We start from the raw sequence: 13,454 nt of genomic DNA, 5'->3' as shown, positions 1-13,454 counted from the left end.
ACTGTTAATTGGACATTCCCTTTTCTTTTTAAAGTTCAGTTTTATACTTTGACATTTTGTTTCCAGTTGTTCTATTTTTTTTGGTTTTCTAAGCTCCTTTTCAGTCTGGTATTTAGTTTAGTTCAGTATTTTTTGTCTAGTTGTGTTATTAAGGTTGCCATCCATTCTATCCTCAATCCAGCCAAGCTCACCTGTCACATTCATTCCATATCAATGCAGGTGTGCTCACTCATTACAACCCCGTACCTGATTATATTAATTAGTTTCTACTGTTATGTAACCATTCCTACATTGTCGCCTGCGGCCAATTTGCAGTGCATTATTGTCAGTCCATAATGAAATGGTATTATGGTACAATGGCGGCCCCCAGTAAACAGCTAGATCAATGTAGGTCTGTACTACTTCGGACTGGTTTTAACGTTTGGCTCTTATAAAACATTCAATGTCCTAGGCTTTCCAGAAAGAACTCAGAATTGTCTATTTGGTCATAGATAAATGTTTTTTGAAGTTAATTCTCCTTTAAGAGAAAACAAAGAATATGACTTACAATGCGCTTTCTCCCCAATGAAACATTTTTGTTGATGTTCCCGTGGTAGTACCATTATACATCATTTTTTAAGTGATGGGACTCAAAAATAAAGAGTTCGCATCTTCCCGATGAAATACTCAATCTTTATGTTACTGCTTGAAAGTGTGTCGTCTTATTTTGGAGTTCATCATAATAAAACACTACAGTTTGCAGCTGTCAGTATTTCGAAATATGTCCAATTCTTTTACTTTATGGTTGTCAAATTTGGCATGTGCGTGCATGTATGTATGCATATATAAATTTATGTACATGTGTTTAGGTATGTGTGTGTTTGTTGTTTGTTCGTTTGTGTGTGTGTGTGTGTGTGTGTTGTGTGTTTGTGCGTGCGCGATCGCGCGCGCTTGCGTAAATTAGTGTGGGCGTGTGCTCGTGCTAGTATGTGAGGGCTATCGCCGATCATCCCCCCGCCACTCCTCGGTACGGATTTACGCCCCTGATGAAGCCAGTGAAATTTGAAGAGGATCTGAGGTCAAGAGAGTATCGAAAAGCCGTGCACAATACAAACAGGAGAAAAAGGAAATAGAGAAATGGAACAAGAAAATACAGGAAAAGACAGAAAGTGTTATCGCGATAGAAAAGAAAGAAAAAAACAACAACAAGAAAATGCAATGAAAATTGAACATTTTCAGTCTCATGGGTCGTTGGTGTAGTTAATACTAAACAAAATGGTAGAAGAACGTCCCAAATAGATCGATCGGTCTCTTGGGCTCGAGCTGTAATTGTTATTCCTTCCTTCCATAAAGGTTCAATATTTGTATGCCATATTATATTTTCCATGACTCTCACCTAAGACATTCAGGTCTGTAAAAATACTTACGGCTTCTTCGACATCGCTGATGTTGGGTCCAGTTTACATTACGACGAGAGATGATCCACAGAACCTGTAAATGAATTGAAAATAATTTTGGTATATTATTTTAGAACTTGTCACATGTTTCCAACCTCTTATTTTCCGTTCATTCAACTAGTTTTGAGGAATATACTGATACTTATGGTGGTGGTGATGATGATGATGATGATGACGCACTGGCGGCGAAGTGTCTTTCGAAGTGGGGTGCACCAGCAGAAATAGACACTTTCTTGGATAAAATGGGAGACCTACAGAGGGTAACATTATAGCGACAATCTTTAGATATTGTATATATCCCACCTGTATATGTAATACACTATCAGGGATGATATTCGAGATTTTCTCTTTAAGTGGTTCAACTTGGAGGTCGTGGGTTCGAACCCCGGCCGAGTTATACCAAAGACTTATAACAATGGGACCTTCTACCTTCTAGCTAGGCGCTCAGCATATAAGATTGAAGAAGGGTAGTAATAACATATTATGTTATGCAGGGCCCGCTGGAAGAGCAGTTTCATAACTGAAGTGGCTACCCTACGTAAATAAAACGGTAGTATTATTATTAATAATAATTAGCATTTATAAGAAAGGGGAACGGGAAATGATTTTAAAAGAACAATGGGCACTTATAAGAAGGGGGAATGACATTTATTAACAAGGAACAAGGCCCCCTGTGTTAGTAACAGGGGCACTTATCAGAGACAAGCTCTGGCATATCTCATACCTAAAAAGGGGTCATTATCAGAAGTAAAAAGGAGCACATCAGGCAGCTGAAAAGGGGCTCATATGAGAAGGTAATAGGGGCATTTATTACAAAGAAAAGACGGCAAATGCAAAGTAAATTAGGCACCTAAAAGATTACGATATTAGACAATATCAGAGGGAAAAACGGACTTTATGAAGAGGGGGAAGGGGCAATGTTTAGAAACCACTTATCTTCAGTAGAAAGGGGCAGAGTGCCTCCCCCATCTTACGATCGCCGCATGTGTGATTAACGAGGGTAATTAAAACAGTTATTGTAATGATGATAACAGCAATAATGATAAGATTTAAAAAAAAAATTATTTATTTAAAATGGTACATTTCATTAAAAACATTCGCGGCCCGAGAGCCGAATTGCAGTTTCTTTTACAAGGTATACATCAGTGACAAAGTAAAATTACACGTAAAACATTATGCATGGTAGTAAAATTGGAATTCTTTTGTTTTTGGTTTCCAACGACCTTGGCAAATTGCTTGGTACACATACAGAAATTCGAATTGTATTACCATATTTGCAATAAGATGATATATTAGACTTATACAATACATGAATAGCAATACATTTTTGATATTCAAAAGAATTAAATGTTTTGGTTGGAAAATGCATAGCCAGATGGGTAAGGTATAGTTGTGGTGTTTTCTTCAATAACAGGGACAACAACAGAAACCAAATCCAGGAATTATAAAGTCAAATAGATGCTCCAATGATTTAAACAGATTATACAAATTATACATTGTAGGTAAAATGCAGAACATTTTGTATTTGGGCCAATTTAGTAAAAGGTACATGTAGAATATTGCATTAAAATATGATAAGATAAGTTTCGCATACAAACATGGGTAAAAGGTTGCCATTGTAATATTCGATATAATGTGTATCATCTTGGGAATCGTTAAAAAGTCAAACAGGATTTTGTACAATTAAATCTGATTTAGTTAAAAAAAAGTAAAATTCTATAACATTATTCAAAAATGCATTCACATGTCATCCTTTTATTTAGGAAGTTATATCAGAGAAATAGAGAGAGAGATAGAGAAAGAGAGAAAGAAGGAGAGTGAGAAAAGGGAGAGAGAGGGTGAGGGTGGGAGAGAAATAGGGAGAGATAGGGAGAGAAAGAGAGATAGAGAGAGAGAGGAGAGAGAGAGAGAGGAGAGAGAGGGGAGAGAGAGAGAGAAAGAGAGGGAGGGGAGACAAAGAGTGAGAGTAACAAGACAGAGAGCTAGAGAACAATTGGAAGCCATGAAGAGGGTCTCCCCGCTCCGCAGCACAGCACTGACAGAGAGGAGAAAATAGGGATTTTGAGAGAGTGAAAGTAGTAGAGAACAGTGAATGTGTTCGTCGAAGGTGAAACTGGTAATTATTCAGTACTATGAGCGTTTAACAATCTGACTAGATATGGCAACGGACTGTTTCTATACCGTGTCGTTTTGCATGACATTTCAGTGAGCTTGCTTTTATTTTTCAGATTTCGAGAATGGGAGTCCCCACGTGTTTGGGGCAGCCAATGACTAAACTTTGACCCAGGCTCAAGCAGCTTCTTTGCAAATTTGAGGCACAGATATTCTCTGCGGTCACTCAAAGAGGACACTTTACACAGTTGAAGAGCGTTTTGATACGAGACATAACGTGGCCCTAACATGAGGCGGCACGCTCGCTTTTGAATTCTCTCTATTTGTTCATTTTGTTTGGCAGACAAGCCGGAGTTGCAAACGGGCGCACAATATTCCAACACTGGCCTTATGTATGAACAGTAAATGAGCACTAGATCATATAAGGGCAATCGAAATTTAGTGAGAACTCTCAGCATATGCAGCCTCATGTTTGCCTTCTTAACAATTTCATTGACTTGAGAAGTCCATTTTAGATCTTTTTGGATGAAAACCCCTAGTAATTTGACACAATCTACTTGACTAATGTCATGTCCATCAATTTGGATGACAGGCGGTGGGGGTGGTTCACGCATGAAAGTTACTGTCATCACAGAACACTTTTTGTGGTTCAGTTTCATGTTGTTGTCTACAGTCCATTCTTGTAGGTTGCTCACACTTGACTGGATATTCGATGGCGATGGGGATTTCCTGCATTCTAGCATTGTTAGGTCGTCCACATATTTCCAGTAAGACGACGGTGACCTCCGGCATGCCTCGTTGATGATAGCCAGGAAGATAATGGGACCGAGTCTAGTCCCTTGTGGAGCCCCTGCAGAAACTTCCAGCCAATCAGAGAGCGTCGTTCGATATTTCACGCTCTGCTGTCGTTTGGTGAGAAAGTTCGCTATCCATGCTACAGCACTCGGACGGACGTTCATCTGGAGCAGTTTGAGGACAGCTATATTGTGGTCTATCCTATAAAATGATGAATGTTGATTACATAACGCATAATGCACATTTTGGTCTAGTCACCCTTAGAATAGGTTCATGAATGATGTCAACAAAAGCTAAAGGAAGAAAATGTAATGAGATGCAGAATAAAAAAAACAGACAATTATTAATATCGGCGTAACACTAATAATCAATACTGATACAATTATGGTGAAATACTAAGCCCACTAGTAGGCCTAGTAGGCCAAATACTACTTCTTCTACCACCACCACTACTACTAATACTAATACTACTACTCCTACTACTACTACTACTACAGCAATTACTACTTAATACATTACTGCTACTACTACTACTACCTATACTTCTACTACCACTTCTACGTACTAACACTACTTCTAATCACATCATTACTGCTACTATCACCAACAGTAATACTACTAAAACAAACTACTTAACTATTGCTTACACGGCTACTACTACCGCCAATATATGTCTACTATTATATCTTGCATCAAACATTTGTTGGCTTTTGATTGGTTGAGAGCTCGTCACATGACAAGAAATATTTGACCTATTTTTAGAAAGTACTATATGAGAGTACTATTTTGGTTTACTATTTTGGAGTTGAAAAAAAATGTGAATTTTTTTTTTTTGAATTGAATCAAATTTGTTTTTCAAATCTTAATTTAATGAAAACAAAATATTTTAAATCTTTTTAAGATAAAAATTGACATTTTTTTTTTCTCCCAAAAATGTTTTTTTTTTTTTTTTTTTTTAAATAAATTTCTGATGCAGGATATAAAACAAATATACCATGCCTTCTATTCAAGGTACTGGTTAAACTATGGGCCTCTGTGACTCTAAAAGTACCATTTGCTTCGGGGCTGCGCCCCTCAGCAAAAAGTACAATTGGAGTCACCTCTTGCGCATAGTTTTAACCAGAACCTCTCAAAGCAGTGTATATTTGTATACTATACTACTACGAACAATAATACTGCACTACTGCAACTAGCTACTACTATGACTACTATTGCTACTACTATACAACACTGCATTTACTGCTACTGCTACTACTACTACACCTACTACTTCTACTACTACTACTACTACTTCTACTACTACTACTACTACTACTACTTCTACTACTACTACTACTACTACTATTACTGCTACTACTACTACTACTACTACAACTACTACTTCTACTACTACTACTACTACTACTACTACTACTACTACTATTACTACTACAATTACTACTACTACTACTACTTCTACTACTATTATTACTAATACTACTAATACTACTACTACTCTACTAATCCTACTACAACTACCAGTTCTACAACTACGACTACTACCGCTAGTACTAATTTAATTTCTACATAATTGAAAGATGGTTTTGATATTGCAATGCCCTAAGTAATGTGTTTTAGAGAGTGTGTTCCTCTTCAGCTTTTGGCCCATGGACTTATACTGCTAATATGTTGGAATTGCCGAATACGGTACATTTACAATATGTTTCTCCTTCTTCATTCGGGATAACAACATGACTTATCCATCACGTTATCTAATCATTTCGATTTCTTTGTGTGGTATAACAACATACGTTTTTAAAGCAAGAAACGGTTATTAGATGGACAGTTTATGGAAAAATAAAACAATTTTTTTTCATTGTCATTCATTTCATTCTTTTCTCTTATAATCAAATAGTGGATAGTTGTCATGTGGAAGTGGAAGAGGTATGCATATCATATGTGCAGTGCAACAAATTGATGAATTTTTGCTCTGCCAAAATATTTGATATTTTAGCAATTCGTATGTGTGATGATTACTGGCAATCGTTGCATATGGCTATATGCACTATACATTTTCACAAATGGATACTCAAAATTAAAGGAACTTACAGTTGTGAACACTGATGAAGAAAATATATAAAGAGAACACAAGCTGGAAGGTGAATAAGCTAAGTAAGAATGGAGCAGTAAATGAAAGAAAGAGAATAATAATAATAATAATATATATATATATAGAGAGAGAGAGAGAGAGAGAGAGAGAGAGAGAGAGGGAGAGAGAGAGAGAGAGAGAAAGAGAGAGAGAGAGAGTCGGTATTGTATTGAAATTAAAGGGGGAAATAGATTGGAAGGTATCATGCTCCTTTGTAGCACTGACATTTTAAGCATGTTCTATTCTTTCTTGAATTTAACGAGAAGGTTGATGTCTGGTGAGAGGTAAAAATAATTTGTGAGCGTTATCATTGTTACTATCCAAGTGTGGAAGAACATCAGAGAAAAAATGTTTCCTGAAAAGCATGGCTCTTCAAATGCCTTCTTATTCTAAATATGACAAGTAACAGCTTAAAAAAGAGACCCGATTTTTATGCCACATGTTTTGGTAGTGTTACCACTGTTCCCTTCTTGAGAGCACTGCAGTCCTATACCAGGATTTAGATTTTTAGTATATCATTAAATGTCTTGACAATCATGACTATTTAGATATATTAGGAATAAATCATGGTCAAAATCATTCAATAAATTGGGGTAAAAATAATTATTCCACCATTATGACCAACAGTGTATTATACTCACTGTTTGCCTAGATCCTGCTAACTGCGAATTGAATCGTTAAATAAATATGTATCTAATTATAGCCGAGCTAAAAGGATTCACCTATAATCTTACACAGTTCGAAGTAACTGGCAACGCGTGACATGAGAGGTTTCTTTTAGAATGTGTTTGAAATGCGTTCACAATGTCTCTTTCGCAAGGTAGAGGGAAATTCTGTCTCTGGGTCATGATCCGGTTTGATAGATGCCAAAACATGCAGTATGTTGAAGAAAATGATTTAGAAATCAATCAAATGCAGATGTGCCTCGTTTTATCTGATTTTCATGAAGAAGTGACGGATGACCCATATGAAATGTAAGACATAGGCTGCGTGAGTTTGTATTTCACCTTCTGGTGACGGGTCATTGACCAGGTACATGTTGCAAGTCAGTTGGATCATGTGGTCCAAAAACGAAACCAGAGGAAAATACATATAACTAGAGCTAACCAACCAAACGAAAGAATACATATCTGTAGCTCAGTGACTCAGTTCTGATGGGCATTGTGACGCAAATAATATCATGTGCTAAAGTGGCCAGGGCATTCCGCTCAACAAGTGGAAACTTAAATCTGTTCCCTAACAGAAAGAAAATAATGGCAATGAGGAGGGGGGGGGGGGGGGGGTTGAAGGGACTTAAGTATATATCAATTGCCATTGCATCTAAGTGATTTTCCAACAATTTAATCATTTAAATTTACTACACTAGCAAATCTGGACAATTCCGAATCTTCTTTTTTTTCAAATGTAAACATGTTATTTGAGGGGGGGGGGGGGGAGGCCAGACTCTGGTTTCCCAGCCACTATTTGCTTATGTTTTCAATTTTTTTAAAACTAAAATTAGGAACTTAAACGATAATGACCCCGCAATGTATAACAAAACATTCGTATAATTCGAATGAAGCAGACCAAACAATAAAGAAGCGTAATGTAAGCCTAGCCTTTTGTTGCTTCTTTGTCATTGTTGTCCCTAGCAATGACGGTTGGGAGTGTGCGTGAAGGGAAACACATTGGTTGTGTGTATGTGTTTTTTTTTGCATTCGTAGTATGGAGTTTTGTTCGGGGTTGTGTACTAAGGGAAGGGGTTATAATTTCACGTTTCAAATTTCAACCGATTTCATTCCCCCCCCCCCCCCCCCCCACAAAAAAAAAATTAAAAAAAAATCGTAATTTTTGAATTGCATATGTATCACGTTATTACAATGAAGAAAAAAAAAGTTATTTAGAAGAAGAGGTTGTATTGTTCTAATATTGAATACAAAAGTAAAAAGAAAACTAGGGAAAGGCTATAAGAAATTTGCGTGGGTGGGTGCGTGTTTAGTTTATACGGGAAATTTCTTATGTTTGCTGTTCGAAACACAACAAGAAAACAATCAGCGGATCCAGACTTCCTTTTGACATTCTTTTCGGGATGGATTTTGCAAAACTCGTTATATTTTAGTCTGCCAATGACATTGTGGGCAATTACTTTCTTGACTTGTAGCTTGAGGGTGAATCAACTTAAGATTGTGCTTAAAGTAGATCATTGGTATGAACGCCATGGCGTGTAAGAGGAATTATTTGAATATTCTTTAAAATTAATATATCCATGAAGTCATTACGTCAATGTTACATCATGTTAAAGGGATGCTCTCTATGTTACGTTGAAGACAAAATCATCATCTGACATTTTACGATTCTATAATTAACATTGCTCACAGCCTAACGATTTGTCTTCTCTAATTATTATTATTATTATTATTATTATTAAAGACATGGTGTTATGGAACTGATTGTGTTCAATTTCAATGTCAATTCATTAAGCTAATCATTAAAAACAATTTGCAATGAGACTGGTACTGGTAATTATATCATGATGACAGGCTATAGACCCCTGAGAAGCAGAGCTTGCAAATGTGGCCCATTAACATACAATTAAATACAAATATAATAAAAACATATTGTAACAAGCAAAACAAAAAAGAGATATATGTATATTCATACTTATTACAAAACGATAACATATATCTTGCAAACACACTCAGCCATACTCACTGACACACACAATGCGATGTACTTTAAAGCATATTATAAGACAGAAAGAGAGATAGGTAAGAGGAGATTATTTAAAATAAAAAAGGAGGAAGACGAAACACATGACAAATGCGAAATATGAACTTAAAACTTATAGTCCTACCCAGTCTTACAAATTAATAAATAGTTTCCTTTTGCACAAAACTTTAAATCTAGACATAGTTGAACATGATATTATCTCCTCGTGTAAATTATTCCATTTGCTTCTTCCCACATTTCGAAATTATTTCATTGCATGGGTTGTACGTACAGAAGGTTTGTGTAAAAACTTTTTTTTGCCTTGTGTTATGTGAATAAACGGATGAATTACTAATAAACATGTTTTGTGTTTGCAGTGTTTTTTTGTGTTTTTGTATTTGTTTCTATTATGTAAACGATATGGGTTTACTCATCGACCCTGGATTTTCTTAGACAAAAGAGAGAGATAGAGAGAGAGAGAGAGAGAGAAAGAGAGAGAGAGAGAGAAACGAGTGGCTTTGCCTGGGAACCACACAATTCTTTGTCCGATCCCCTCTAGTCATGCCATGATATACGGACTGGCACACTCTCTATATCATGTCACATTATCGTAGGTGAATCTGAGTTTGTAACGAGGGTAAAGAAAGAAAATCAGATTTGAAAAGAATATTCTGAAAGGTACGCACCTTGATTTAAATCAATTGTAAAGATGTTCACGCTGGTAGGTTTTACATGAAAGGGGAAAAAGGGTAATTTTATGACGTTTGTCGAATAGATTCTTTAGAGTAACATTCCAATGAAAATCTTTTTGAAGTGTAAGCTTGTACTAATTCGGGTATTAATTTGGTCCGCTTTGTTTTTAAACATTCCTCGCTACAATAATATACGAAAAAACTCAGACAGACATATATAACTGAAGTGAAAAATGGAAAACAATATTTAGGCTTCTGTTCATGACACTTTACCTGATATTCAGTTCCACCATTCTTAACACGATTTTAAATAAATATATGTTTCATAATGTTATTTAGGAATTAAGAGGATACCTTATAACGTAAATACCGAACTACATTTATGCATTAAGCTATGACATGGCACTGTTTTTTTTTAACAATGACCAAATAGCTAAATGGCCCTTTGAGAGCCTGAATTTTTTCAAAGATAAAGAATTAGAAATTAATTACAACTCGTTCTTGTAGCATGGACCTAGATTGACCTCCCATAGCTTAATGAAAAGATTTCAACTTTGCTTTATATGCATGAGGTATCCCTGAACAGCCAATTGTTTACGGAATTTTGTAACAAAAATGACATACCTTTTTGGTTGGAGCCGAAAAAGATATATACCCACAAACATATGTTTTTTTTTCTATTGATGATTAGTGAGCATGGGTGGATCTTAAAGAAAGTTAGAAATATACTCAAAATTTGAAAAAAGTTGTCTCATTTTCCGTAAACAATTTTCTACCGTCCGAAACAACTTTAAATTTGAAGTAGCAGAAAATATATGAACTGCAGGACCTATCTTTCGTAACATTTTTTAAACATTTCATGGCGGCTACCCACCAGAAAAAAAAATTGCAACACATCACTACAATACTATTTAATAGTTAAAACCAATTTCCCCTTAACAGTTGTAACGTCCGAAACAAATGTAACGTCCGAAACAAAAAATACCGAATAAATGACGATAATCCATATTTGAGGGTATCTAAAGTGAATAAATCATTATGAAATAAGTTATTATAAGTCTTAACACAAGTCAAAACACAAATCATGTCTTTCAAATTTAATAATTTTGTGTAAGCTCCAGAAAGGTGTTTCGGACGTTACACGTTTTGATTGTTAATACATAGTTTGCAAATTTCAACTAATTTTCGATCATATGTGCAAGTAACGATTTTACAATGCACACTCCTGTTGAAAACACTTTTTTGATAATTTCATTTAGATCTAAATATAAAAATATGAAGAAATATGATGCAAAAAATTTAATTTTCCGTAAAATATCTAAATTTTCTGCAAAATTGACTTATAAAACATAAAATATTGAAGCCACACTTTGAGATGCAAGGCATGGCTGGCTGCTTAAGTGTATCCTTAATTGTAATTTATCCGAAAAAATCTCAATAAAAGTGACTCATAAAAAAAATTCAGCCATTTTAACAGCACTTTCTGATATGCTGTTAGCACGTTTCGGATGTTACATTAAACTGTTAACAGACATTTTCATACTTTGATTACTTCAAATGAGGGGCAAAGGTAGATGTGAGAATAGCAAATTTCAGTTTTCAACCTCTCCTCTTGCTATTTACATTGCTGTGTGTTTGCAAATCATCAGGATTTCATTTTTACAGAGGTTGTTCCAAATGATGTCATATAACCAAAGATTGTATGGTCAATCTAAACTATTTGGTAGGTTACAAAAGCTCAACATCACTCACTTAAGCAATACCCAGACATGGGTATGATATACAGGTATATAAAGTTGATAAACATCAAGCAAATTGAAATATTTTTCTAAAAAATTATGGGAAATATGGATTTACATTTGAAAATACATACCTTTTAAAAAGGGCACTCAGTACACGTGTACTGTAACTAATCTGTGTAGAAAGTACATACATGTACATGTATAAAAAAAAGGGCATTACCAGTAATACCTTATTTAATGATCCTAAACATATACATGTAGTATCTTCCTCAAATGTATGCATACCGGTACATACAAAATGTATAAGCTAGTGTGAAATATTAATGGGTTGTCCGTTTTTTTGTTTTTTTTTGTTGTTTTTGTTTCCCTCGACGAAATGTCAAAGTTGGGGGTGCGGCGCTGAGGCCTTATTGCCGGCAAATACAGTATATGTTTAACCTACACTGTATATTGTTTGTCTCCTGTGATATCGGCAAAGCAAGAGTTAAGATCTATCAACTAACCAACCAACCGACCAATCAATCCATCCATTCATCAATCGGTCATCAAGTAAATAAATAAATAAATACTTATTTAAGAGCATTACAAAATGTTGTCGTTTGAAACAGCCTCCTAATACAAACAGTGGTAAAGGATGATTGTTACTAGTAGTATTGTAACCTAAAACAAACAGAATTTTAAAATACATGTTATCTTACAAGGTGACTCTTATCGTATCCAGGATTGAAACCTGAGCCTGTAATAGGTGTTAATCATCATATGTCATTGATGCAAGTCTTTAGCAGAAAGTCTGTTGCATGTTCTGAACCTGCAAAAAAAGCTGAGAAAGAAACTGAGAAAGAAAGAAAGCCTCTTGAGCTGCGCTTCCTCAGTGCGCGATATACACGATACCACACGATTCAGGCGCCGTTTTACTTACTGCGAATTCACCATTAATGCCCAAACAAATTCTCGGCAGAATACAACCGTCACAGAAAGTCATGTTATTTGTCAACTTACTTTGTAACGAGTGATCCAATTCTCCAAAACTTATGAAGAGGCAGAAAAGAAGGACGTGTACATTTGTATATTCCAGTGGTAATGAATCTGTTTCGATGGGCGAATGAGAGTATACATGTACTTATGGGATGAGAGATCAACATGGTGCGTGTGGTCTATTATAGGAAGGTGGAAAGTTTGGTTCTCTATTCGTGTTACGTGTAGTCGGGGGACTTCCGTTGGGGATTCACCGCAAAACCCCACTCTTACGTGTATATGGCGTTGTATACACAGTGCGTCCCAGAAAAAAAAGAAACCGAGAATTATCGATGTTTTATTATAACTTAATCACATTTATAATTAATAAATGACACATATTTGGAAAGCTTAGATCCTCCTGTTTCATTTAATGCAAACTGTATGATGCATATTTCACGCATGAGTGATTCAAATCAATTTGAAGAGAGGAAACCGAAAATTCATATGGCGGGCGGTATATAAATTTCAAAAAGAAAATCATATTTCTAGAAAGTAGGGTTTCTGCCCTTTCATATGACACCTCAATCAGGAAAAATGAGCGGATCCAGACTTCCTTTTGACATTCTTTTCGAGATGGAAATTTTTGCAAGACTCATTATTATTTCTTAGTCTGCCAATGACGATGTGGGCAATTACTATATTGACTTGTAGCGGGAGGGTGAATCAACTTAAGATTGTGCTTAAAGTAGATCATTGGTATGAACGACATGGCGTGTAAGAGAAATAATTTGAATATTCTTTAAAATTAACGTATTCATGAAGTCATTATGTCAATGTTACATCATGTTAAAGGGAGGCTCTCTATGATACGTTGAAGACAAAGTCATCTCCTAACATTTAACGA

This window comes from Strongylocentrotus purpuratus, unplaced genomic scaffold (genome assembly GCF_000002235.5).
Source record: "Strongylocentrotus purpuratus isolate Spur 01 unplaced genomic scaffold, Spur_5.0 spur5_scaffold_20, whole genome shotgun sequence".
Taxonomy (NCBI): domain Eukaryota; kingdom Metazoa; phylum Echinodermata; class Echinoidea; order Camarodonta; family Strongylocentrotidae; genus Strongylocentrotus; species Strongylocentrotus purpuratus.
This window is presented reverse-complemented; position numbering follows the sequence as displayed.